Source organism: Calidris pugnax, unplaced genomic scaffold (assembly GCF_001431845.1).
Source record: "Calidris pugnax isolate Ruff unplaced genomic scaffold, ASM143184v1 scaffold8, whole genome shotgun sequence".
Classification (NCBI taxonomy): domain Eukaryota; kingdom Metazoa; phylum Chordata; class Aves; order Charadriiformes; family Scolopacidae; genus Calidris; species Calidris pugnax.
The window spans coordinates 7,006,035-7,030,622 of record NW_015090830.1 but is presented as its reverse complement, the minus strand read 5'-3'; the positions used below and the strand labels follow the sequence as shown (position 1 = coordinate 7,030,622).

The 24,588-nt window shown below is 36.7% G+C and overlaps 1 protein-coding gene across 3 annotated transcripts in view; it reads left to right on the top strand.

Moving 5' to 3' along the window:
• CDH18 (cadherin 18, type 2) overlaps positions 1-24,588 on the top strand; it is a 522,827-nt gene that overhangs the window by 190,095 nt on the left and 308,144 nt on the right. For all 3 annotated transcript variants that reach the window (XM_014941039.1, XM_014941041.1, XM_014941037.1), the window contains exon 2: positions 13,234-13,319. The gene's annotated coding sequence lies outside the window, so the exon portion shown is untranslated. The remainder of the gene's footprint in view (positions 1-13,233; positions 13,320-24,588) is intronic.

Genomic DNA, 24,588 nt, shown 5'->3' with positions numbered 1-24,588 from the left:
ACACGTAGGCTAGGAGGAATACAGAGAAATTATCCGAGCAGCCAAAGACCAGGTTAAAATCAGGCAAAATCACCAGGAGGCCTGCATGGGTGAACAAAGCCTACAGAGGGTGGAAACAAGGACACGTAGGCTAGGAGGAATACAGAGAAATTATCCGAGCAGCCAAAGACCAGGTTAAGAAAGCTAAAGCCCTGATAGAATTAAATCTGGACAGGGGTGTCAGGTGCAACAAGACAAGCTTCCATAGGTACATCAGTGATAGAAGGAAGACTAGGGAAAGTGTGGGCCCTCTTTGAAAGGAAACTGGAGACCTGGTCACCTGAGATATGGAGAAGGCTGAGGTACTTAATGACTTTTTAGCCTCATTCTTCACCAGCAAGAGCTCTACCCACACCACCCAAGTTGGAGAAGACAAAGTCAGAGACTGGAAGAATGAAGGACTCACCACTGTAGGAGAACTTTGGGTTCAAGACCATCTAAGGAACGTGAAGGTGCACAAGCCCATGGGACCTCATGAGATTCCTCTGTTGGTCCTGACTGAATTAGTAGATGAAGTTGCTAAGCCACTATCTATCATATTTGGGAAGTCATGGCAACCCAGTGAATTTCCCAGTGACTGGAAAAGGGAAAACACAATGCCTGTTTTTTAAAAAGGGGGAAAAAAGAAAGCCTGGGGAATACAAGCCAGTCAGTCTCACCTCTGTGCCCAGCAAGATCATGGAACAGATCCTCCTGGAAATGCTACTAAGCAACATAGGAAATAGAAAGTGTTCGGTGACAGCAAACATGGCTTTACTAAAGGCAAATTGTGACTTACAGATCTGGTGGCCTTCTACGATGGGCTACAGCGTTGGTGGATAAGGAAGCCAAGTGCAAGGTTCTGCACATGGATTGTGTCACTCTCAAGCACGAATATGGGCTGGGTGGAGAATGGATGAAGACCAGCCCTTCCAAGAAGGACTCAGGGTGTCGGTGGATGAGAAACTCAGTACGAGCTGGCAATTTACACCAGCAGCCCAGAAGGCCAGCTGCATCAAAAGAAGCATGGTTAACAGGCCAAGGAAAGAGATTCTGCCCCTCTGCTCAGACCTTATGTGGAGTGTTGAATCCAGCTCTGGAGCACTCAGCACAGGAAAGAGATGAACCAACTGGAGCAGGTCCATAGCAGGGCCACAAAGACGGCTGGAGAGGGCTGGAGCATGAGGATAGGCTCAGAGAGCTGGGGCTCTTCAGCCTGGAGAAGAGAAAGCTGGATGTAACTAGATGATCTTTAAGGTCCCTTCAAACCCAAGCCATTCTATGATTCTAAGATTGTTTGGCAAACTGTACTTATTTATTATAGCATCAGAATGCTACCTAGGATGTTTTGGAAGGGCTGTGAACTGGAGGAAGAAGAAAATAAACCAGTATTTCACCTTTTATCTAATGACCGGAAGTTGGAAAGGGTTTATAGAACAGATTTCTTTTCACAAGAAGAAAACAGGAAGAAGAAAATGCAGAGCTACCATATTTTTTCAGGGTAGCACTGCCGTTATCAAATAGAGATAACAAGTAGATCTTGTCAGTTTTCGAAACAAGCTGGTTATTCATTGGTTGTGAAGAGTAATTATCATTAATTGTTATTAATAAGATAAGCTTGTTAAGAAAATAGACCTGATAGTTGTGTGCAACTTTTTAAACAATTGACTGGGATGTTCTTTGTACACACTCTATAAATGAAGTTGAAAATTCAGTAGCATTTATTTCATTACTGTAAAATAAAATATTTGTGTTGATCTCAAAAGTATTTTTATTTTAAAAAAGAGATGGAATAGGTGTTTTTTTTAAATTTTCAAACGTCTTGAAAATTTATTTTTGCATTTCTACATATTTTATTCCAATGTGCTTTTCATTAATCAGGATTTTTCCTGCTAGATTTCTGTTTTAATTTAGTCAGAGCTTTAATTCAGTCAACTCTTCAGTGTCACTTTTATTTTTCAAATTAAGGTCGTGAAGATAATGATGTTTTCCTGCATAAAGTACCACATTATTGCTGTTATTATAACATTACATGTTATAGTATTAACATACTTCTGTTCTATTATATTTTTTTAATGAGAAACTTAAGTTTCCAACCTCATTTTTATATTTAGTCCATCTTTCTCCACACTGCTAAAGAAGAAAATAAATTAAAAAGTGATATATTTATTCTTGAACAATACAGAGTACTATAAAGCTATAGTCTCTTAAGACTGTGCACTTGATATTGGCTTAAATAAAGACAATCGTTTGGAAAGTATTCAAATGAAAGGACCATTCCATCTTTCCTTTCCAGTTTCTAATTGATATATCTTTCTTTCCTTGTACGTTGAAGCATAAAATGAGAATGCTGTTCCACAACATGCATCTTCTGTTGTTTGAAATAACTCATTTTTCTTAAAATGTTTATGAAGCAGTAAAATTCAGTTAAAAGTTGGTGATGGGGAAAAATAAATCTTAAATGGGTGAATCAAGAAAGAAGAGGAATAGTCATGATGAGTTAAAAAATGAAAAAGTGGATTTTTAATTTTTTTTTTTTTAAGCTTTGTCATTTGTTACATTTTCTTTGTGAGACACTTAGATTTGTACTTGTTCTTTTAGGTTTCGGTCTGTTACTCAGGATATTGTATTGATTTATTGTATTATGTCTTCGCCGTTTCATAAAAATAATACTGACTGATTAAAATTCAAGTCATGCATTATTATTTTCCAAGCTAATGTTAGAGTTCTAGAAAAATTTTGGACTACCTATTACATTTACTCCCTATATATTCTGCAATTATGACCATATGGTCATACGAATGCAATCATAGGCTTTGAATTTGCATTCTGTTTTCAAGTTTCAAGTGTGCTAAAATTGTATTGACACCTCATATAGCTTATTTATGCAAAAGGCCTACACATATGGCAAGCATAGTGTGAAGAACAATTTTGTAGCTAGTTCTCATGCGCAGCGCTGTACTGAGCCCAGTCAATCAAAGCTGTTTTGGCAGAGCGGCAGAACAGAATCTGCATAGCTATTATAGTCCATCAGTGTATATTGTCCTACAGTTTAATTTATGATGACTTTTTTACTCCTTCTACATAAAATGAGTTCTTCATCTGTATTTTCATTACATGCTTAGGTTGTTCTTGGCCTGTTTTCCTGTTTAAATGTGGTTTAATGAGGCTGCCTGCTTCTATCTGCCAGTCCTTCCTCCTGAATTGGTTTTGCCAGTTTCTGTGTAATGTGAAAGTAAAGAAGTCTCAAAGGTCATTAAGTTTGCATGTTATTTGTGTGAAAACTGGTTAACAAGTTGAATGGGAGAGCAGCATTAGTGTTCCCTTGATGGGAGGACAGACAGGACAGGACTTGAGCGTCACACATGCTGTTTGTAGCTAATCAGCCAGTCATCGTATTTGTTCTAACTATGCTTTCAGTGCACAAATAGCTGCAGGCACAGCATGTGCAATCTTTTGTTTAGTGGAGGTGTGATAGGGATGCCAGGGAGCTGATGTCATTGTCATGAAAATAGGAACAAACACAAATCTGTAGGAAGAATAATTTAGATATTTTTCTCTGTTTGTGGAACAACTTGCTCATACTGTGTTTTTAGTGATAACTGGTAATGTGCAGGTATCAAAAAGCCTACTGTGCTTTCATTGGGAATGCCAAGCAATTTTTGAAGAAAACAGGCTTGTAGAATCGGTTTGTCCTGGCAGATTTGTATGCCCATCTAAAAATAGCAGAATGACGAGCTACTTTTTCTTATGAAAGACTTTCTAAGTATGGATGGAAGATTTTTAGAATTAGATGTGTTTTCATTGTTTTAGTTATACTTCAAGTACCACACAAAAAAAGAGTAGGTAATAGAACATAATGCTTGAGAGAGACAGATTGGAGGGAGGGGGTCAGCACTCACGAAAACCTCTGGGCATTTGTGTCATTTAGAGGCAGGGCAAGGTATGTGATATTTGTGGAGTAATTTGTCTGTGTGGTTTGCCTTCCAAGACTTGACTTCAGCTGCAATAAAGCACATGTGAGAGAAAATGTCTCAGCTATTCAGTTCTGAGAACTTTTGATCTGTTGTGAGGCAATACAGAATACCAGAACTCCAGGCATATCATCGTTCTGCAGTTCCCTGGAAGCAGAGCTAGAACTTAAGCTTCACATGTTAAGAAGGTCTCCAGGGCCTAGAATAAGGACCAGAATATTTACCTAAGAATCTTTTTTGCTGGTGAGGTTGGTCATAGCTTTATAATCCATGGATAGAAGTAAGCAACTTGCCTGACCCGTTACAGGTGTCTAGATTAGGATTAGTTGCACAGATGTCTTTCCTCCACTGACCTTAAAGAGAGTCTAAAGGACTAGCTGATGAAGACGTTTTAAAGGGCTACATTTTCGCAGATTAATCCACCTGCTATCATTCAGATACTTTGTGGAGAATGAAAGTGTCTGTTTAAATGTAACTCTTATCAGGTTCTATTTTCAAACCCCTTTGAATGTGCTAATGTTAATAATGTTATGGGCAAATTCAGATACTTAATATGATTATATTTAAAAAGTGGCTTACCAAGATAAACACATTACAAAATGTAGGAGCTGCAATGACAAGGAAATGTGTTATTAGAAGAACCTGATAAATTCACTTTAATTTACTTATGGTTAAGATTTCTACAGAACTTTTGTGTTACCTCAATAGCAATTAGAACTTTGAGATACTCAGCTGGCACTGACTGTAACAAGTCTTTACGGTGCTGAGTATGTGAAGGGCAGAGTTAACACACAAACAGGAGGAGGTACTGTAATGGAGCCTGGGAGACCTACATCTTTGGTAAATCGAGAATGAATCTGGAGTTTCATCTTACTTTTTTTAAAAGGAGCACAATATTTTACTGAGACTTCACATATTTTGTTTACATTTTCTACATACTTGCACTTTTACTTTTTGTTACTTTTTGTTTCAAGCTCTAGAGGGGAGAGGAGGATTTCTGATATTTTACTGTTTTTCATGTGTTGTTTGCTGTCTTATCAGTCCTTAAAACGAAATGCATCCCTTTTTCCCTGCAGGTGGAAATTATTCCCCAATATGTTCTCACTCCATTGTGAAAAAATAAAGAGTAAAATAGTAGCAATCTCTCAGCTTTATAATTTCTGTATTCTTCCATAGAAGATGTAGAAGTACTTCAGCAAGAAAGTTGTGTTTAATATCTAAGCTAATTTCTATTCCTATCAACTAGTGATGTTCCAGGAGAACAGGAAGAGGAAAAACAGGAGCTATCATATGCAGCAGTGATTTACAAAAACTCAAGCTGCTAATTGAAAGGGAAAACCAAATATGTTGTTTCTCGATAGACATGATCCCTGCAGAATTATTTGGAACTATTGTGAGTGGCAGTTGTGTGCTTATTTCAGAGAAGACAGGACCAACTTCCAGGGTTCACAAGGATTTTATGGAGAATATGCAAAAGTGGAGTTTTCGATATCAGCAATGTCAGATAAATTTGGGACTAGTAAAAGAATGTGTAAATTACTTAACTAGCCTAAAAATTAATTTAAATACCTGTTTCAAGCCATGGCTTTTTAAAATGGGAGAGAGAATCTGTCCAGTACCACAGGTGGTGGTGATGGTTTTGTCATGCTTTGTCCCAAGTTTTTATACTTTTCATTTTATATTAGATTTTTAGTAAAATAGGCTGTTAAACCCATGTTACCTTCCTAAATGAATAAGGTAATTTTTCTTCCTATGTTAAAGGCACAACAGTTTCATTCAAAATTACCAAGATGCTGTCTATGTAAATGTGGAAGTACATGGTACATAATATGTGTGGATGTGTTTACACAGATAATTGTTTGGCTTACTTATGTTTGTCATGGGCACCAAGAAAGGAAATCTTAAACTGGAAAAAATGCTCTCTGCTAAAGGACAGTCACTGACTGTGTTCTGTGCCCCTCTTGTATGTGTATTTTGTCTTTTGCAAAACGGATTTAGTAGTCTGGCTGAGGTGCTAATTCCTTACTTTGCTGTAATATTGCATCTCCCTCAGGAGCAGTCACATAATCGGCTCACAACAGAACAATCCAGGTAACTGCAACTGTTGCAATTACAGTACTTAATGATTACTGAAGGCTTGATGTTTTACTTCTCCCTCACATTGTGCAGTTCTTGCACTTTTGCAAAATGTGTGTAAAATGTGACAGTAATTGAGACGTGTCAGTAACTAACTGGGTACAGAACAAGTTCTTTATGTTTTGAAGTTCCCTGAGTGCTGGTGCAGCACTTTGAAAAATTCCTTAACGACTAAGTAGCAGTTCTTAAACTAGTGATTTGGGAGTCCCCTGCTAGCACACTAATGATCCAGACAGCAGCATTAAATCTGTTGCTTTAGTTTAAGTACTTCTTGAATGTACATAAAGCCTTACTTTATTGGGAATTGAACTAACTACCTGCAGTCTGAAAAGCAGTAAGTTGGGTACTTAAGCAAAGGTGAATTACTAATAAAGAGCAAAAGTTTTCTCCTGTATGCGCTCTCTGAAAGCTCTTAGCTATTTGGGTAGAAAGGTGGTCAGCAGTTGTTGAAGCTTAACATGTTAAGGTTTACCTGTCCTCAGAGAGATCTTTTTTAACACTTCTCAGAAATAAGTGGCTCGGAGAAATACCACAATAAAGGCTTTTGGAAGATGGAAGAGGCAACACTTGCAACACCATTTCAGAGATGTGTCATATTCCTCTGATCTGTTTATCAGCTTGTGTGAGCCAATGCAGGCAGGACGCAGAAACAACCACAAAACCATGGATTAAGGGCAAAGAACAATTTAATGTCAATACCTCATGGATCGGAGAACCTCTGAAGCAGCACCCGGGCAGAGGCAGGCAAGCAGGGGACACAGGCACCATGGAGTGAGAGTCCTTATTAGCAAGAGAGTCCTTGTTAGCAAGGGAGCGAGGGAGTGAGGAGCGAGGGAGCTCCCACTTGCTGTTTGGGCCTGTATTTCAAGGATTCTGGCAGGCAGAGTTTTCTGCTGGGCTTTGGTCTCTTCAGCAGCAGGGCAAGAATCTCAGGCGTGTTTGATAAGGTGCCCCTGAGTCCATCCCAGGCCTATGTTATCTAAGTGCAGATGTTCTACGTGTTGAGCACACAAAACTAAGCAGCAATTAGTGTGACAGATGTGTTCTCCAGCACCCCACATGCGAGTCACTTGAGTGTGTTTACAGTCCTCCTCACCAAACTTCCGTTACTTTCCCACACAGCTATACTGTGGGTTGTTTTTTTTTGCTGACAGTGACTTCAGAATAAAACAAAAATAGAACTATCCATGTAGAGTCTACCTCCTGCCTATATTGATTTCCTACAAGTTTTACTTAAATATTAAATGCACTCTTTGCATGCACAGATTCATGAATTCATTTCCCATGGGTTACACTGCTGAGAAAACCATTTGATAAATAGTTTTAACAGTTTTATATTTTATTGCTGTTGGTCCATCTCTACAAACATAACATCAGGCAAAAATACAAGGAGCACTGCTTGGATGAACAAGGAGCTCCTGTGCCAGCTCAAACACAAAAATGAAGCACACAGAAGGCAGAAGCAGGAACAGGTGATATGGGAGGAATATAGAGGCAATTTTTGAGCCTGCAGAGATACTGTTAGGAGAGACAAAGCCCAAAGGGAACTGAATCTGGCTGGATCAAAAAAGACAACAAGAAGGGCTTCTATATGTACATAGGTGACAAAAGGAAGAGTAGGGAAAATGCAGGCCGGGTGCTGAATGTGACGGGACCTGCTGACATGGAACATGGAAAAGGCTGAGGTTCTGAATGCCACCTTCTTGGTCTTTACTGGCAAGATCAGCCTTTGGGAATCTCAGACCCCAGAGATGGGGGAAAGACTGGAGCAAGGAAGATGTACCCATGGTGCACCTTTTCCTTGGTCAGCTGGAGAAACAACAGAGTGTACATCTGTCCTACAGTATCGGGGCAAATGGAGAAACCTTTCTTCCCAGAGGTCTGTTTTCTTTACTAAGTGTTGTGTTCCAGGTTTATTGAAGGAGATATTTATAAACATCAGAAATCCAAAGCCAGCTATTTTAGATCTTCTAAATAGCATGCAATTTCTTTGCTATAAAGAAGAGAAAGAATATTTCAAATAAATGAAGCGGGTTTGTGCTCTCTTAAAGGATTTCTGTCCATCTTTCACCTTAATTTCTTCCAAATAAGACAAGAGCACTTCCCATTATAGGGGGCTTCATGCCTACTATATAATACAAAAAATCTCACTGGTTTCAATTCACTTTCTCCCAATTTTAGGCATTATGTGAAGTTTCTAATGGAACACTACCACTTCAGGCTTGTGTTCCTTGAACAGCAAACTGGTGACAGCTATACTGCATTCTTCTCTAGTCACAGATCTTCTCTGTGTTTGTGCCCTTATCTTAAAAAAAAAAAAAAAAAAAAAAAAAAAAAAAAAAAAAAAAAAAAAAAAAAAAAAAAAAAAAAAAAAGAGTGTTTTAATATATCTGATAATATATCTGATAGGAGAATATTATTTGTAATTAATTTTATAAAACATTCAGATTTGACTTAATAAACATTTAAGCCTTGAATACAGCCTTTTTATCTGTCACAGGAGACAGTCATCCTTCATTCATAATATATTTCTGATTGTGTTATCCTGAAACTCCAAGGGTGATTCTTTGCTTTCACTCCATGCAAACTCCGGAAATTGTCTGACCCAGTTGTGAACCAAAGCAAAGAAATAAAAGGCAAGGAAAAGAATTCTGCTATTCACATTTGATAGGTTAGAAAACTGAAGCAAAGTCTGCCTAAACTACTCGTGATCATGCAGCGGTAAGTGATTTATCAGACAGATTATTCTGAGTTCTCTCACCTCAAAATTGTGTTCCAGTTGACAGAGAAGTCTTTCCATTTCTTCTTTATATTTGTACTTACTATATTTTGGGAATTTAAAGAACACTGTAGTCACAGCTAAAACTCAACTAAGGAAAACAAAACACTTCTTTGATGTTCTCCTACTGCAAGCACTGTTGCCTTCCCATCTCTTCCTTTTTTCTTCTAAGTCAGACCAGGCTGCTCTGTTCTCCTGATACAGACAACTGCAGTCAGCACTGCACTCAATAAAGCCTTCAGTCATTTCAAGTCCTTTCCTCTCCCTCAAGTTACAGATTGTTTTCAACATAGAGTCAATTTGTGGGGAAATAGAAAATTGTTTTGTAACCTCACTGAACAGACTGAGACCTGGTTATACTTTATGAAGAAAAGATCGTATGCCAGTGTGCAATTTAGAATATGCTGTGGGACCTTCTGTCAGCTCAGAAATTATCTTCTAAGTGGTGGCTTAAAAATATTGTTTGCTTCCTATATCTTGGGATGTCTCTTTTTATCTGAAGAACATTGTCAGACTTGAAGCAGTCTGAAGAAAGCAGAGGCTTTATTTCTATATATCTAAGGGGAGCTATCTGCTATCACTCTTGATTCTTTGACAGGAAAATAAGCTCATACCAGTTTTTGCTTTCACTGTCAGTCTCTGAAGAAAATTTATGGTACTGGTATGGTGAATCTAAAGCTGTTCCTCTGCTATTTTCTGCTGTTGCTGCTTAATACACTGTATTCCTCTTTCTTGCATATTTGGTTTTTAGTAAGTCTGGTTTTCTCTTCGTGCTAGACATTTAGTTTTGTCCTTTTGGTACTATAAATTAAAATGTCACTGCAGCCAGAAGTCTAAGACTGTTGTCTGAATTGAGAATTATTTATGCTTAGACTCATCTGGAATTCTAATAACAGAGTATCTTTGTGTCAGAAAACACAACTTTGCTAAAGCTAGCTACTCTGAATTTGATAAATTTTGTCTTGGGAAGAAGCACAACATTCTGATAATAGCAGTATTGAATGTTCTTACTTTTCTCTGGCTTTGTTACTAAACACAAAATGTATGTAAAAATATATAATAGGTATCTGCACGAGTGTGCACTTGTATCTATAACATACACAAGATGTAAATTGAAATGAAATATTCAATAAACTTCCCATTTATTCAGGAATTTATATTGCTAATAGTTGGATTATCCCCTCGTGATGATGGGAACTTCTATTTTAGTTAATTAGATAAGAGTAAATAATAGAAATTAAATTATATTTAAAATATTAAAATATATTTTCATTTTTCCTTTTTCATCTCTTTTTTGGAAGAACTTTTTTTAATGAATTGAGATCAGTGGATGAGTTGTACTACATGAATGAGAACACTTTCCATTTACAATTAGTTGAAAACAAAATCATTAGAAACCGTTTGGGGTTTTGTGCTTTGAAAGGTTAATTGGTAAGACACAGCTGTGATCTATTCCAGCCAGAGATTTAGTGAACTAATTTATTAAGGTTTCCTCATAAATTAGATGTAATGCTTTAGTAAGTGAAGGGTCACTTTTTCCAGTGGAATTCTCAGCTCTAAATGCTGTTTGTTAATGTATATTCAGATACCTGAATGCTGTTGCCTATGCCTGAATTATGCTTCCAGTTCTTCATTGCTAGGGGGTGTTTGGATAGACCATTAGGAATTGTTTTGATAATATAGACTTAGGTGGTTGTGGAATTTCTTGTAAGCAAAGTGTTTAAATGAGAATGGGATTTAGCATACTTTATTCTGCTCTTGAAATCATAAACAATTTAAAAGACCATATATAATATATCAAAGAAGAAAATAATGCATCTTAAAACAAAAAAAGTCTGGTATCTTTTAAAAGAAGACAAAATAATAAAAGGGAATTAAAATCCCCTCAAACAGCTGTTTACCAAAGCCATGTGCTAACCAAGGCAAGGACAGGTGGAGTTATTGAGCATGCTTACTCAGCCTAAATGAATCTACAGGATCTTCTCCTGAACTGTATCCTATGTTCAAAAGACTGGCCACACTGATTTGTGGAGGAGTTTAAGCTGAAGTGGTGCGAAGAAGATTTCTTTAAAAGTTTGACAAATACAGATACATATAGTACTGAAATTGTGGACCTTAAATCACAGTAGAGAAGAAAACATCGGATTTCAGAGTTATGAACAAATACCTGAACAACAAAGATGCCAACTTAGTAGGAGCCTTTAAAATACCAAAACAAACAAACAACAAACCCTAACCAACCAACCAAAATCAGGAGAAAAAGAAACAGAAAAAATATTAGCAGACTGAAAGTATTGGACATTTTCTCAAGTCTCAGCAAACATCATAAAATCAATAGATCTGATTAAATACTCCACCTAATCTAGCAATACGAAGGTGTAATGATTTGTGTGGGAAGCTACAAACGACTTTTAAATCTGTGTTCTTGCTCCATGAAACAACACATTTGAAGTCTTCCACTTACTTAATGTAATTATCTAAACAAGAAAAGGAAAGATGTCACTATGAAAGGAAGGATCTGTTTTGTTGCCACTTTTCACCTAAACATTGACTAAAAGATATGCCATTCAAGCAAGAGTTATTTTGAACACACTCACTCCATTATCTCATTTTCAATGGCCCATGAAAATGTTATACCACTCAGATGAAAACAGTCCTCGGATGAAGGGACATCGGTTCAGCTTGAACCTTGCGAGTCTCAAAAATTGTTATCAAAAGGAGCAATATGAAAAATAGTAAGAAACTCCATTGTGTTATCATATGAAAAAGTAATACAAAACCCTCAAGTCAAGGCCTCATTGACTTATAAATATTCATAAATCAAGATTCAGTCTTAATGGTACAGTGTCATTACCTTAATTTTGAGAACCTGAAATACACAGTCTCCTAGCTCTTAAAGAATCTTACATGATAACATAATATATACCATTTCTTGCATCTTATTGTGAATGCTGGATGCCTTGTTTTAGTCCCTGTAGCATACACTGGCTTTCATGTGTTTAAACTCATGTGTGTATCATTATATACTTTTTTTTTTTTTTTTTTGAGAAATACTGAAAGAAAGGACTTATAATTCGCTATTGTCGGAAATTAGTTTCCTGACTTCTTTCTGACTTGCTACATTGAAGGCTTGTTGGTATGAACAATGCTCCAATGAACCCTTTTTAGTTGTTTTTCATTTGTTTTGGCTTTGTCTATCTTTTATTACTTTTATTTGACTACCATCTTCATTAGATTTTTCCACATTGTATTAAGGTTTCATATGACAATAATCTTCCACAGCTGGGTTCACTTAGTTTTGTTATCCTTACATACCCTTTGAGCAAGCTGTGTTCTCTGTTGTTTTCTTTTAAATTATGTTGGTACAGATATACAAAGTAATTTGAAGTAAGGAATAACTCACAGGTTGATTAAGATAAGAAAATTTTTAAGTGAAGCTGAGAAGTTCAATATTAATGAAGCTAAAAATGCAAAGGAAATTTTGTTTCTGTTATTTTCTTAAGTTAACAAAAAAGTTATCACTTCTTAATATAAAAAATGTTGTAATACTGTTGATTTTTTAATTTTTTACAAGGATCTGATAACCCACGTTTTCTATGTCTGACTAATATATCAAAAATGCTTACAATTGGTAAACATTTTCTGAGAAAACTTGTAATGTTCTAGCAATGATAATGACTGCAGTAGTTTGTCTCTGATTTCTCTTCAGTATTTATACACTCCATGTGCGCTTCTAAAAATGTGTGTAAATGAGTGTTAAGATGTTCCTAGGGGCTATGCCTCCTGAATTTTACTCAAAATATAATCAATATAATCAGCTTTTTTTTTTTTCCCCAAGTTCTCCTTGTTAAATCAAACATTATGATGACATAGTAGGAGGCATAACAATTCAATAGCCCCTCTTCCTACATTTTACATGTCTTTATAATATTGTTCTTTCTGTATAATCTACATAAGTACGTTTCTTTAGACTCAAGTTTGTGGTAAAGGATGTCGACACATTTTATTTTAGGAATTTGTGAAATCATAGTTACATACACATCTGTTGAAAATCTGCTAAGGATTGCCTGGTAGGAACTTTTTTTATATAGTGCCCTATTTATGAGCTTCCTTGACGATTGCATTTTAAAAGAATGTCTCCCTGCACAGATGACATTCGGTTTTCTAATTCGCTTTTAATAAGGCAATCCTTTTCAGAGATTTATTTGCTTAAGATAATGAGGTAGGATTACAGAGGAATTAACTGCAATGCTATTAACTTTTTTTTTCCTTGGGTCTAGCCTTATGCTTTCAGTTTGGAAGTAAGCTGAGATTTATTTTTCCTAGGCGACACAACAAATTCAAGACCAGAAGACAAAAAGGCAGCTGAGGTAGTAATTCTTCGGAAGAATTAAGTCACCGATGCCTTTGAGGTATGTTTGTTTTGGAAATGCTGTTAATTATTTATTAATCTTGCTGCTATATAGGAGTAGCAGTGATTGCTTTTGAACATTAGTGACTTTTTCACAGCTTCAGATATAGGTTGATTTGAAAGGAAACTCCAAAATATTTTTCTCTCTTTTTGTTTTTTTTTTTTGATAAACTTGAGGAATTAGTTATAAATCTGCTTTTTTTTTATCTGGCACCATCTTTCTATCTAGAAAATCAGATATAGCCAGATGCAAAGCTAAAAAACCTGAAGTTCTATGTTCTTTCTGACTTCACAGTTATAGCTTTCTTCGTGTGCCATAGTTATTGTGAAAAATTTCCAAAAGTAGGTTCTGGAAAAAGCTGTAAACACTTTCCATTCTGTATGCAATATAGATTACTAGGTTTTAAATAGGTACAAGAAATATTTCTATCAGCTAGATGTAAGGAAAAGTGTGATATAGAAATAAAATACAAATAACTTAATCAAAGATACAGTAGAAAGACATCTGTAGGTAGATTGAGTAATGGCGGATACACTAAGGAAATTCATCACTGCCTTTCCACAGGTTTAAAAATATCTTATTTAACACTGATTCTCAGTTACAAAAATTGTTTGAACTCAGTACTAGGATTCCACTTTTGTAAATGTACCAGCAAAGCTTGTGGGGTACTAAGTAAATGGAGCTGATGCTAATTTCATTTTAGGTCTAGTTATTACTTAACATGTTCAGGAGCTTTGATAGAGCAAATTATCATCTTCATACAATCAAAAATAATGGGGCCCAGAAAACATTATTTCTATTACACTTGGGAAATACTTGGGGTTTGGTTAACTTTGGAACTCCTTGCAACCCTAGTTTTCTCTTCCCTCAATATATTGAGTTTCAAAGAACAGGAATTTTTCTCTTATAGAAGACATTTTCTCACAATAGTAATACTCAAGTTCAACTATTTTTTATTACTTAATTCCTCATCTGAAGGTCCCTTCTTTTTGCAGGAGGTGTATCTCATTAGCATAGCATGTTGTCTTTTCTACATTCCGATCAGATCTGTGCAGTTTTGTTCATTTTTGACTTGATAGAAAGACTGTGTAGACGTTTTGGTTAGTGACACAGCTATCTCATGGCTTGTTAAGTGGTGCAAGCCTATAGTGTGATACATACATTTGGTCTCAAAATCTATTTTCTGTTTAAAAAAAACCTAAGCAATTGTTAGTTTCCTTCTCCTTCAAAGGCTGTGTTTATTTCAGCTTTCTTTAGAAACTGTCTACATGCAGAAGACCTCTATGGTTCTTTCTTTCTCCTTTGCTTTAGATGTTTAATAACAGGTTTGCAGCCTTTGGGGTTGAGAATTTGAGTTTTGTAAACTATCGTTGTATAATATTATTCACAATGAATACATTCAGAGCACATTTTTTGCCTCTTAGCATTTGTAACAACAAATAATTCTCTTTTACTGTCAATTGTGTTTCCTTGGAAAAGAAGTATCGGAAGTACTATAATTAATGACAAGAGGGAAATTGGCAAATATATTTTCATGTGTTTAGCCTATTATTCTCTTATCTGACAGCATACCTAAATTTTATATTGGAAAAAAGAATTTAGAACTGTTAAAATTTTGATGAGGCTTTACATACGTGCCAGTGACGTTTGAGAACAATTCTTTTTGATAAATGAAAATTCTCCATTGCTTTTTCATGACTCCCATTGAGATACGTACTTGTTCCTCAGGGCACAATTTGTCTCACAGATTGAGTTTGATTTGTAGTTTAAAGATAGAAGCTCATAGTATCACTGTTAAATACATGTAGCTTTCAGAAGCATGGTAGGCAATATTCAGCCATTAGAAGGAATGTTTAAAGAAAAGAGGATCTCATTATACTGGGCCTGCTGAAGCAAGACACCAGGTAAAATATTTAATAGTATTTAATCAGTATTCTTGTATTTTTGAAGTTGATATACTTTTTTCTAGTCTGATCCCTCAACATTCCCGTGCAGCTTTTGTTATTATATAATTTTTTAAGCCTTTGTAGAATTTTCACTTTCTCTGAGCTGTGGAGACATGATTATAAAAATAATTTAATATACTATGAGGAAAAATAAAAGAAACAAACATGTTTGGCCTGATTCAATCTGCCAGATTACTTCATCTTGTTCAGTTTAGTATTTCTGTCATTTCACAGAGTTATTTGATGGCCAGGTTACCATGTGTTTTCAAATTTCAAGTGGATTATTTAATCTGCAGTTCAACATTTCTGACACTTTACGGAACGGTGTTATGGTCAGGTTCCCAAGAGAGGATTTTATGTTATACAATAATCAAAGTAAGGGAGAAATAAGAGTTGTTCTTCCCATATATATATATCTCCTTCCTCAGAGTTTTCACGTTACACTTTAAAAAATTATTTTATGGTTTTCTGAAGTTGTACTTTAATATCTCCTCCTGGTGATATAGGCCTTCTTAAGCAAACAGTGCAAGGAACTACTGAAAAATTTATGCTGATGCTTTTGGAATAGTCTACCTTATTTATTGATTGATTTATTTATTATTACTGAATTGCCCAAAGAACTGGACTCTTAATCGACATCGGATTTTAGACTCCCTTAGTACCATGAGAAATAATTGACATTTTACTTTCCTGAAAATTCAGAAACCTTGCAGAGTTTGTGTCAGATTAAGATTTGTGTCAAATTAAGATGAAAAACATTTTAAAGCAGGAAGTTGATAAAAGCTTACAAAAAAAAGGACCATTTCAGATTGATTATACCCGTCAGAAATTTTCATTAGTTTAATTGCATAACAACGACAATACACACAGTTCTTCAGTGTCATGAAAACAGTAGATATTCAAGGATCTAATACAAATATATTAGGAAGATTTCACGGTAAATTTCTAAAAATAAGATGAAAACTTAAGAGTAAAAAGTCAGTCATTATTTTGAGCAGGCTGGAGAAGAAGCCGGTTTAGTTGAAACCTGTTCGTAGTTTTCTTTTATGCAATGATTCTTATTTAAAAATACAAAACCTAGGTATTTTGTATGTCTTTTGCTAAATTAATCTCAGCTCAATATAGCCTGTATGCTCCTTTTTGGGATGGTAAAGAAAATCATTGGATACTCATCAGATTGTTTTCCTATGTGAGTTCAGTGGCACGTACTTTCTAGTCTAGGACTGAAGTAGTGAAGCTACAGCTGAGGATGGCATGTGGAATGTAACAGCATGAGGAATCAGGAAGATGGTGAAGAATTAATTGTATTTATCACTTCAGTTGAAGGAAATTATTTAAGATTCCTAATTGAAATGGCCAGGCTGTCAACCTGCTTGTGGAGGGGAGGTGGATCTGTGTAGAGGGAAGCAGGGCACTGGGTGACCACAGGCTGATGGGACCATGTTCTGCCCTTCCCAGTAGGCATAGTCCCACCACACCAGGGCTGAGGCAGGTCTCGAGGGCCAGGGGGGGCTGGGTGCCGGGGGCTGTGAACCAGGACCCTGGCCCTTGGCAATGGTGCATGGCTGCAATGTGGGTTCTGCTGCAGAAGCCATCCCCTTTGAAGCAACTTTAAGATGAAAGATGGGTTTGTTTCTGGCATGCAAAGCATGCATTAGGTATGATCTAATCAGCAGGGGTCAGTCATTTCATATACAGGAGTTTAATTACAATTGGCTAGTTCCGGCACCTGCAAACCTGCTATTTGCACAGTGTTTGATTTTGTTTATAAGAATTTATTTAAAATCTAACAGAGCCAAAACCCACTGAAATTCACACTTCTGTTGCCAGTTTTTCCTGGAAAATGGTTACTGTTTTTATTCTCTCCAGTGAAATTCCAGGAAGTGAACAAAAATACATATACTTTTTTTGCTCTTTCAGAACGCATGGGAGCACAACTTAACACATTCCACTAATAGCACTTGAAAACTAGGACTTACAAATGCATATCTGTCAGTTTTTATCCCAAATTGTATTATTTCTGTGTTCTGTTAGTTCTTTGGGTTTTCTAGCAATATGAGTTCCCAACAAATATTTGATTATTTTTGTCATTGTGGGGGTTGGAACAAGATGATCTTTAATGTCCCTTCCAACCCAAACTATTCAATTATTTTTAATTCCTGCTTCTTCCAGTTATAGGAGTTTTTTATCTTTATGAAACCACTAAATAGTGCAATATACCTTTCAAAATATTGATTAAGAAAGAACATCACTTCAGCAGGAAAGAGTAATTGGTATTTCTGTTTCCTACAGTGAAATGAGTTTTAAATGACATTCAGGTTCAAACAAAACAGTCCTTAAATTAACATGTAAGGTTCCCTGAACAGGAATATGAACTAGCTTTATTTCTTCCAAATACTCTGATCCAGACCTGTGTCCAGATGTGGCCCACACTCAGTGGAATTTTTTCTGCTTATTTTTAATGGATCAATTTTCAAATGCTGAAGCTGATCAGTCCCTGCTCTTGAGATTATGTTCCAGCCATCTATAGATAGCACACAATTAACTGGAGGAGAAAAGGGGAAAACCAGGAAGGAAATATGTGCAATACACAGAGCATCTCTCTGTGTTCTGTATTCTGTGTCAATTTTAATGGGTCTGTAATTAGGTCACAGGGCTGATTGATATCAGCACTTAGTTTCCTGGTGACATCACCCTCTCCTCCATTCCCTAATAGGGATTAAGATGTTGACACATAGAAAACTTTACTTCCTGGACAGAGAAAAATAACTAATTAAACCAGTCATAGACTTGACGCTGGCTGAATTATTTACAATATAGCAATGAAATGGAGACTAACGGGAAGGAAGAGCACAGGGAGCATTTGGAAAGGCCACAGACATGCTCACAGCCCGTTTGTGTGAAGGAGTTTGGTTTAAAGAAACAATGACAGGACTAGGATGGGACAGGAACAATCATGAGTAAAATAACAGTGCATTTTGAATCCTTAGGCAGAAATAGAAAGGCAAAATACTGGCAAAAAGCTTTGAGATGAAATGACAAGACAAATATTATAATGCATGGCCAAATGCACAGGGATCTTGGCATGAGAGGAGAGCAGTGACTGCCCAAAGAGCGTGCTATTCAAAGAGAGATTATCAGATGGAAAGAAAAAATGAGAAGGGTGCCTTATATTTTTTTCTATTCATAGAAAGCTCATAAATGCAGCAAAGGACACAGCTTAGAATGGTGCTTCTTAATTTAAAAATAGCTGTCACATTTCAGACTGAACATGCAAGCTTTTTCTGTGTAAAACTGTACAAACCCGCAGTAACCTTTAACTCATCTTTATAAAACATAGTACAGTTGAATCGCTGTATGGTGCAGCTGAAAGAGCTTGAAATTCTTTTACTTTTTGGAGATACTATTCGCCCAACAATGATTTTAATTTATAAGAATACTTAAAAACATTACTTTTTAGAATTTAGTATTTTTTTTTGTTAAATGAATGAAAAATTGAGGAAGTGTTTTTCTGACCTTTCATGTTAGGATATATTTGTGCTTGAGAGAGATTACTGGCTAGTACAAGATCACCTTTACTTAAAAGAGGACTATGAGGAACCAGGTCAGACACGGCAGTAAAAACTCACACCTGATTGTAGGAGCAGGATACAGCAGCACAATAAATGGCTATGAGAAAGAAAAAAAGAAGTTTATTAAGTTTTGTGGTGGATGATACTGGTTCAAGAGTTGAGCCTCCGAGATTTCTATTACAATTGTGAGTTGGAACTTAGTTCATGTGTGCTACGTATAAAAGGTTTGGTCTCTCTTTGATGTTCTTTACTGCAGGTAGAGAGAATCCTCATGCATATGTATGCAGTAACAGTTGACTATTGCATATAAGTTTTCAAATAAGGAAAGGTGGTGGAAATAACATTTTGATGTTGTTTCATACAGGCTTTCATCTCATTTGTAATTTCTGAGCTTTGTGAAATGCACTGACATTTTGTTTTAACAGCTATGTTAGTTTTCAAGTTTTTTCCATTGAAAGGTCTTAGTGTCAAGTTTGTTGTAGGAAATAGTAGGCACGTCCTATGAAAGTCTGCTACAGTGCTGCTCCTGACAAAATGAAAATCAAATACACAAGTTTGATTTAGAAGCACTAAGAATAGCCTTAATCCAAGTCTGCAAACTCTAATCTAAAGTGAGACAGAAGCTGTAATGAACAAATTGAATGGCTTACTGGCACCTGATCTGACAGGGGAAGAAGCAGAAATTAGATACAAAGCACATCTCAGAGATTTAAAAAAAGTGGCTTCATCCATTTGATTGTTAAGGCTGGAGTCATCAGAATGTGGTTTTCCCCTAGTCCTTCTTTTCATGCTCACATTTAAAATAAAGCTGAATTCTGTGTTAACCAGTGCTCAATAACAGATCTGAATGTATCAAATCTTGTGAATTATAGTTTTACTCAAGTAGAAGGAGAGAAGGCAGAAATAAATTTAAGTAAAATACCTACCCTTCACAAAATAGTCTTTTCTTAAATTGCACGTTTCTGAGCAATATGTTTGTCTAAAAATCATTGCTGTTATTAAAAAAAAAATAAATAAGGTAGTGGATATCAACAACCCCTGACAAATCATCTTACTGTTCATTAGCCAGAGGTTTTATTTTACTGCTTCCAGAGTAGAAATTAAGTTGTGAGTGAGAAGGCAGCTGCTGCTCAGAATTTCCAGCCGCGGAATGGATAAAACAGAGATAAGCTTCAAACTTCATACAGTCTAATGAGATGAATATAAATATTTGGACATTTCTAATTTATGCTGTCTTTTTGATGGGAAAGTTTGAGTAATATGTCATCTTCAGAAGACGAGCTAGATAGGTGTCACCATTAGTGCAATTCCTGTGGCTTTCAGGAATATACATGATCACTTTACCAGAAAAAAAATCTCAAAACCAAACAAATCAACCCCACCCAAAATAGGAAAACTGCTGTTTTTCTCAAATTTTTAAAACTTGTGGATGGGTTGATGTCTCAGTCTCCCTTCTCACCTTCCTTCATTCCTTGAACACATGTGGGCTAATGAAGAAATCATTGATCTTTGACCACAACCAATAAATATTTGCTGGTCTGCTCAGGCAAGGTTTTACTCTTCTGTTACAAACCTTTTTATTCTGGACACTTTGTACAAGTATTTCAGAAATAAATGAGGCAGTCTGTTACTTTCAGGTTGCTGGAAACTCATGCAAGTGTTTCTTTGCCTGTATGTGCTTGTCACTGATTTAACCACCTTCTACAGCAGTAGTTCCCAACTTTTTTTTAAAGAGATGTCCACTATCCCCTTCCTGAACTCCAGGCTCCTCATCAGTCTCTCTTCCATCCCTCTCTGTGAGGACTCTGATACTCCATCCTCACTTGCTTCTACTGGCATTTCATCGTGTTCTTGTTGCTGACTTGGGACAATACCAGTGCAGCTCTCCAAAGTGCAAGTCCCAGCACAGAGTTTTAGCCACTTAGCAGCTGTTACTTTTTCTGGACTCACCTTGACTGAGAGCACATGTCGCATGCCAAAATATTCACCTAATATTTTAATACCTTTTTTTATTTGAATGAAACCAGTGATCTACTCATAAACAGTTTGTTTTACATTTTTTTGTAGATAGTTGCAGTGAGGAGCTTCTTACGTTCATTCATGTCAGACTATTTCACAGTATGTAGGGAATTTTAGTTCATGTTTTAGTTCCTAAAATTCCTTGGGAAGCCTGAATTGTGAGACTGTGTGTTCAGCCCTGCAATATTCTATGTGGCACCAGTGAAATAGTTCTTCATATTTGGAAGGTAGAAGCCAGTGACACAACTGCATAAATTCTTGCCCCTCTTCTTAGTGCCACTGAATTCAACTTGACCTCATGTTTCAAGAGGAGCAAGTGGATACAAAAAAGGAATTGTTTTCAAAAGCAGGTCCATACATCATCCAAATTTGAAAAAAAAAATGCATTATGCATAAAGGGTTTAATATTCTGTTCTGCCATTGATAGACGTGTAATCCCTATTAAAAAGATTTATGCTGAGCACTGGCAGAAGATATGATCCTGTAGTGGAAATATGAATTGCTAAATTTCACGGTAAATAATTATTCTTGGGATCTTTCTTAATGTGATGCAAAACTGGTTTTACTCTGGATAGAGTAAATAAAAAAATAAAATTAGTGTAACTTACCAGTGGTAAGTTACAGAGGTATTTTGTACCTCATCCAAAATGATTTATACACCATCTTACAGTTGTGACTGTTTTGGAAGAAAGGCTGAGACATGATATTTTGGGGGAGACCAATTAGTCTTAACTTTCGAAGGTAATAACAGATTGGGTTTATAAAGCAGAAAGCATGAATAATAACAAAACATTACTAAAAGCTTTAAGAATAGACACACAGGATTTAATTGAGAAACAGAAGGTCAGTGATACAAATGAGTGTAGAATGTAAACATTCCCAAGTGAGCACCCACTCAAGGAATTTTGCTGTAGAAACATACTTACTCTGCTTCTGTAACCAAGCTAGCTTATGTTTTTAACAATAATTGACAGCTGATAATTGACAACTGACTGAACATTGCCACTTGAGCGATTGAGGGAAATAAATCATCCATCCATCCATCTCAGCAATCTTTCAGTAATGTATTTATTACTGTTTCCAAGTAACATTCAAATAATGTTTTTACAGTGACTATATATTATAGGTAAGATTCTTGCCAGTAAGTGATGTTTGAGAAAAGGGGGGTCGTTTACATCCCCATTTGTTTTTGTTGGAGCTTTTTTCCTTAGTGTGAGAACCTGCAGCTTGTTAGTATTCCAGGCATAACATAATGTGATACATTTTGTTATATTAAAATAGTTGTTTATGGAGTGTCGAGTGTCATTTACATAGATAACTTCTAATTGAGAAAAGCAATTTTTTTTAGTATTTCTGTATTTCAGGAACTTTTATATATATATATAGTTATTGATTTTGGAATTTGTGAGTGACCATAATGTTCCATTCAATGAGATTTAGTTTTTTCTTTCTGTAAAATGCCAGGAGTGTCTGTTTCCCTTCCCTTCTCACCTAAAGATCTATAAATTGCAATGAGAAAGTGATACAGAGTTACATAATTACCTTAGAAAGCATAAAACAAATCAAATGAACTGAAGACCCTACGTTCAGCAGCACTGTTTCATTCCATCTCATCTGAGATACTTTGGATTGCTTAAGTTCTGGTGTTTTGCTATATTTACTGCAAAGGCAAGAAAAATGGAAAACATACACATACTGAGGAAAACCTCTGAAAGTTACACCAGCTTAATGAAATAGCTTTTTAAAAATCCTGTATTGTTCTGTTATTGGAGAGCTTTCTGATTAACGTATAATGTCCACATTTCCATTTTCATGGTATACTTTGGAACAAGGTAACATTGCCCTTCAACAAGGACTTCCTCAAGTGATCTGAAAATTCTATGACATAATACATTTTAATTGCCTACATATTTTAAATTTTGATAGGTTACATGGTCAATGATATACCTCTCAGAGAAGAACAAGTAATAATTTGGTCATGGGTGCATAATCTTCCAAAACCAAACTGTGTCATTGTGTTTCTTCTTAGTAGAGTGACTTTAGTAGTTCTAGAGGAAAAGGTTGAAGCTTTGAACACTTCTTTTTCATCTTTGAGATCTATGGTTTTCAGGTGGTGTTAAGGTTAAATAGGAGTTAATTTACACTCTTATTTCATTTAGTAAGTGCTCTCATAATTAAATGCAGATCCATGTAATTTAGTGGTAGAAAGAGAAATTCATTAAGATTCCTGATTAGGAAAAAGCCTTAACAGAACTGCAGAGGTTATAGAAATTTAGCTCCTGCTTAAGGTAAATTAGGCACAAACCACATTGCCGTAACAGGAAGGAGATTGCTTAAACTGTAAGTGACAAGAAATTTCAAAATTCATTTTCATCATCTGCATACACCCAAAGCAAATGTAAACATGCATTTATTAAATTAATATAGTTGATAAAATTCATACAGATTTCATGCCTTTTGTAATGTCGTAGTAGACATAAAGGTTAATATTTGTGGTGGGTTGACCGTTACTGAATGTCAGATGCCCACAAAAGCTACTCTATCATCCCTGCCCCCTGCCCTCAACTGGACAGGGGAGAGAAAATATAACAAAAGGCTCATTGGTCAAGATGAGGACAGGGAGAAATCACTCACCAATTAGTGTCATGGGCAAAAAAAGACTGAACTTGGGAAAATCAATTTAATTTATTAGCAATCCAATCAGAGCAGGATAATGAGGAAATAAACCAAAATCTTAAAAACACCTTCGCCCTACCCCTCTCTTCTTCATGGGCTCAACTTCACTCATGATTTCTCTACCTCCACCCCCAGCGACACAGGGGGAGGGGGAATGGGGGTTGCATTCAATTAATCCCATGTTGTTGCTGCTGCTCCTTCCTCCTCAGGGGGAGGACTGCTCACACTCTTGCCCTGCTCGATCATGGGTTCCCTCTGCTGGGAGGCAGTCTTCCAGGAACTTCTCCAGTATGGGTCCTTCCTATGGGCTGCAGTTCTACATGAACTTCCCCAGCTTGGGTCCCTTCCACAGGGTCCTTTAGGAACAGACTGCTCCAGCATGGGTCTCCCACACAGTCACAAGTCCTTCCAGTAAACCTGATTCAGTGTCAGCTCCTCTATCCATGGGTTCAAAGGTTCTCCCAGGAGCCAGCTCCAGTATGAGCTTCCCATGGGGTCACAGCCTCCTTTGGGCACATTTGCCTGCTCCAGCATGGGTCTCCCACACAGTCACACGTCCTTCCAGTAAACCTGATTCAGTGTCAGCTCCTCTATCCATGGGTTCAAAGGTTCTCCCAGGAGCCAGCTCCAGTATGAGCTTCCCATGGGGTCACAGCCTCCTTTGGGCACATTTGCCTGCTCCAGCATGGGGTCCTCCATGGGCTGCAGGTGGATATCTGCTCTGCTGTGGACTTCCATGGGTTGCAGTGAGATATCCTGCCTCACCATGGTCTTCACCATGGGATGCAGGGGAATTTCTTCTCCAGTGCCTGGAGCCCCTCCTCCCCCTCCTTCTTCACTGACCTTGGTGTCTGCAGAGTGGGTTTTCTCACATATTCTCATTCCTCTCTTTGGCTGCAATTGTGCAGTTTTATTTTTCCCCTTCTTAAATATGTTATCACAGAGGTGCTACCACCTGATTGGCTTAGACTTGGCCAGCAGCTGGTCCATCTTGGAGTCAGCTGGCATTGGCTCTGCTAGACATAGGGGAAACTTCTAGCAGCTTCTCACAGAAGT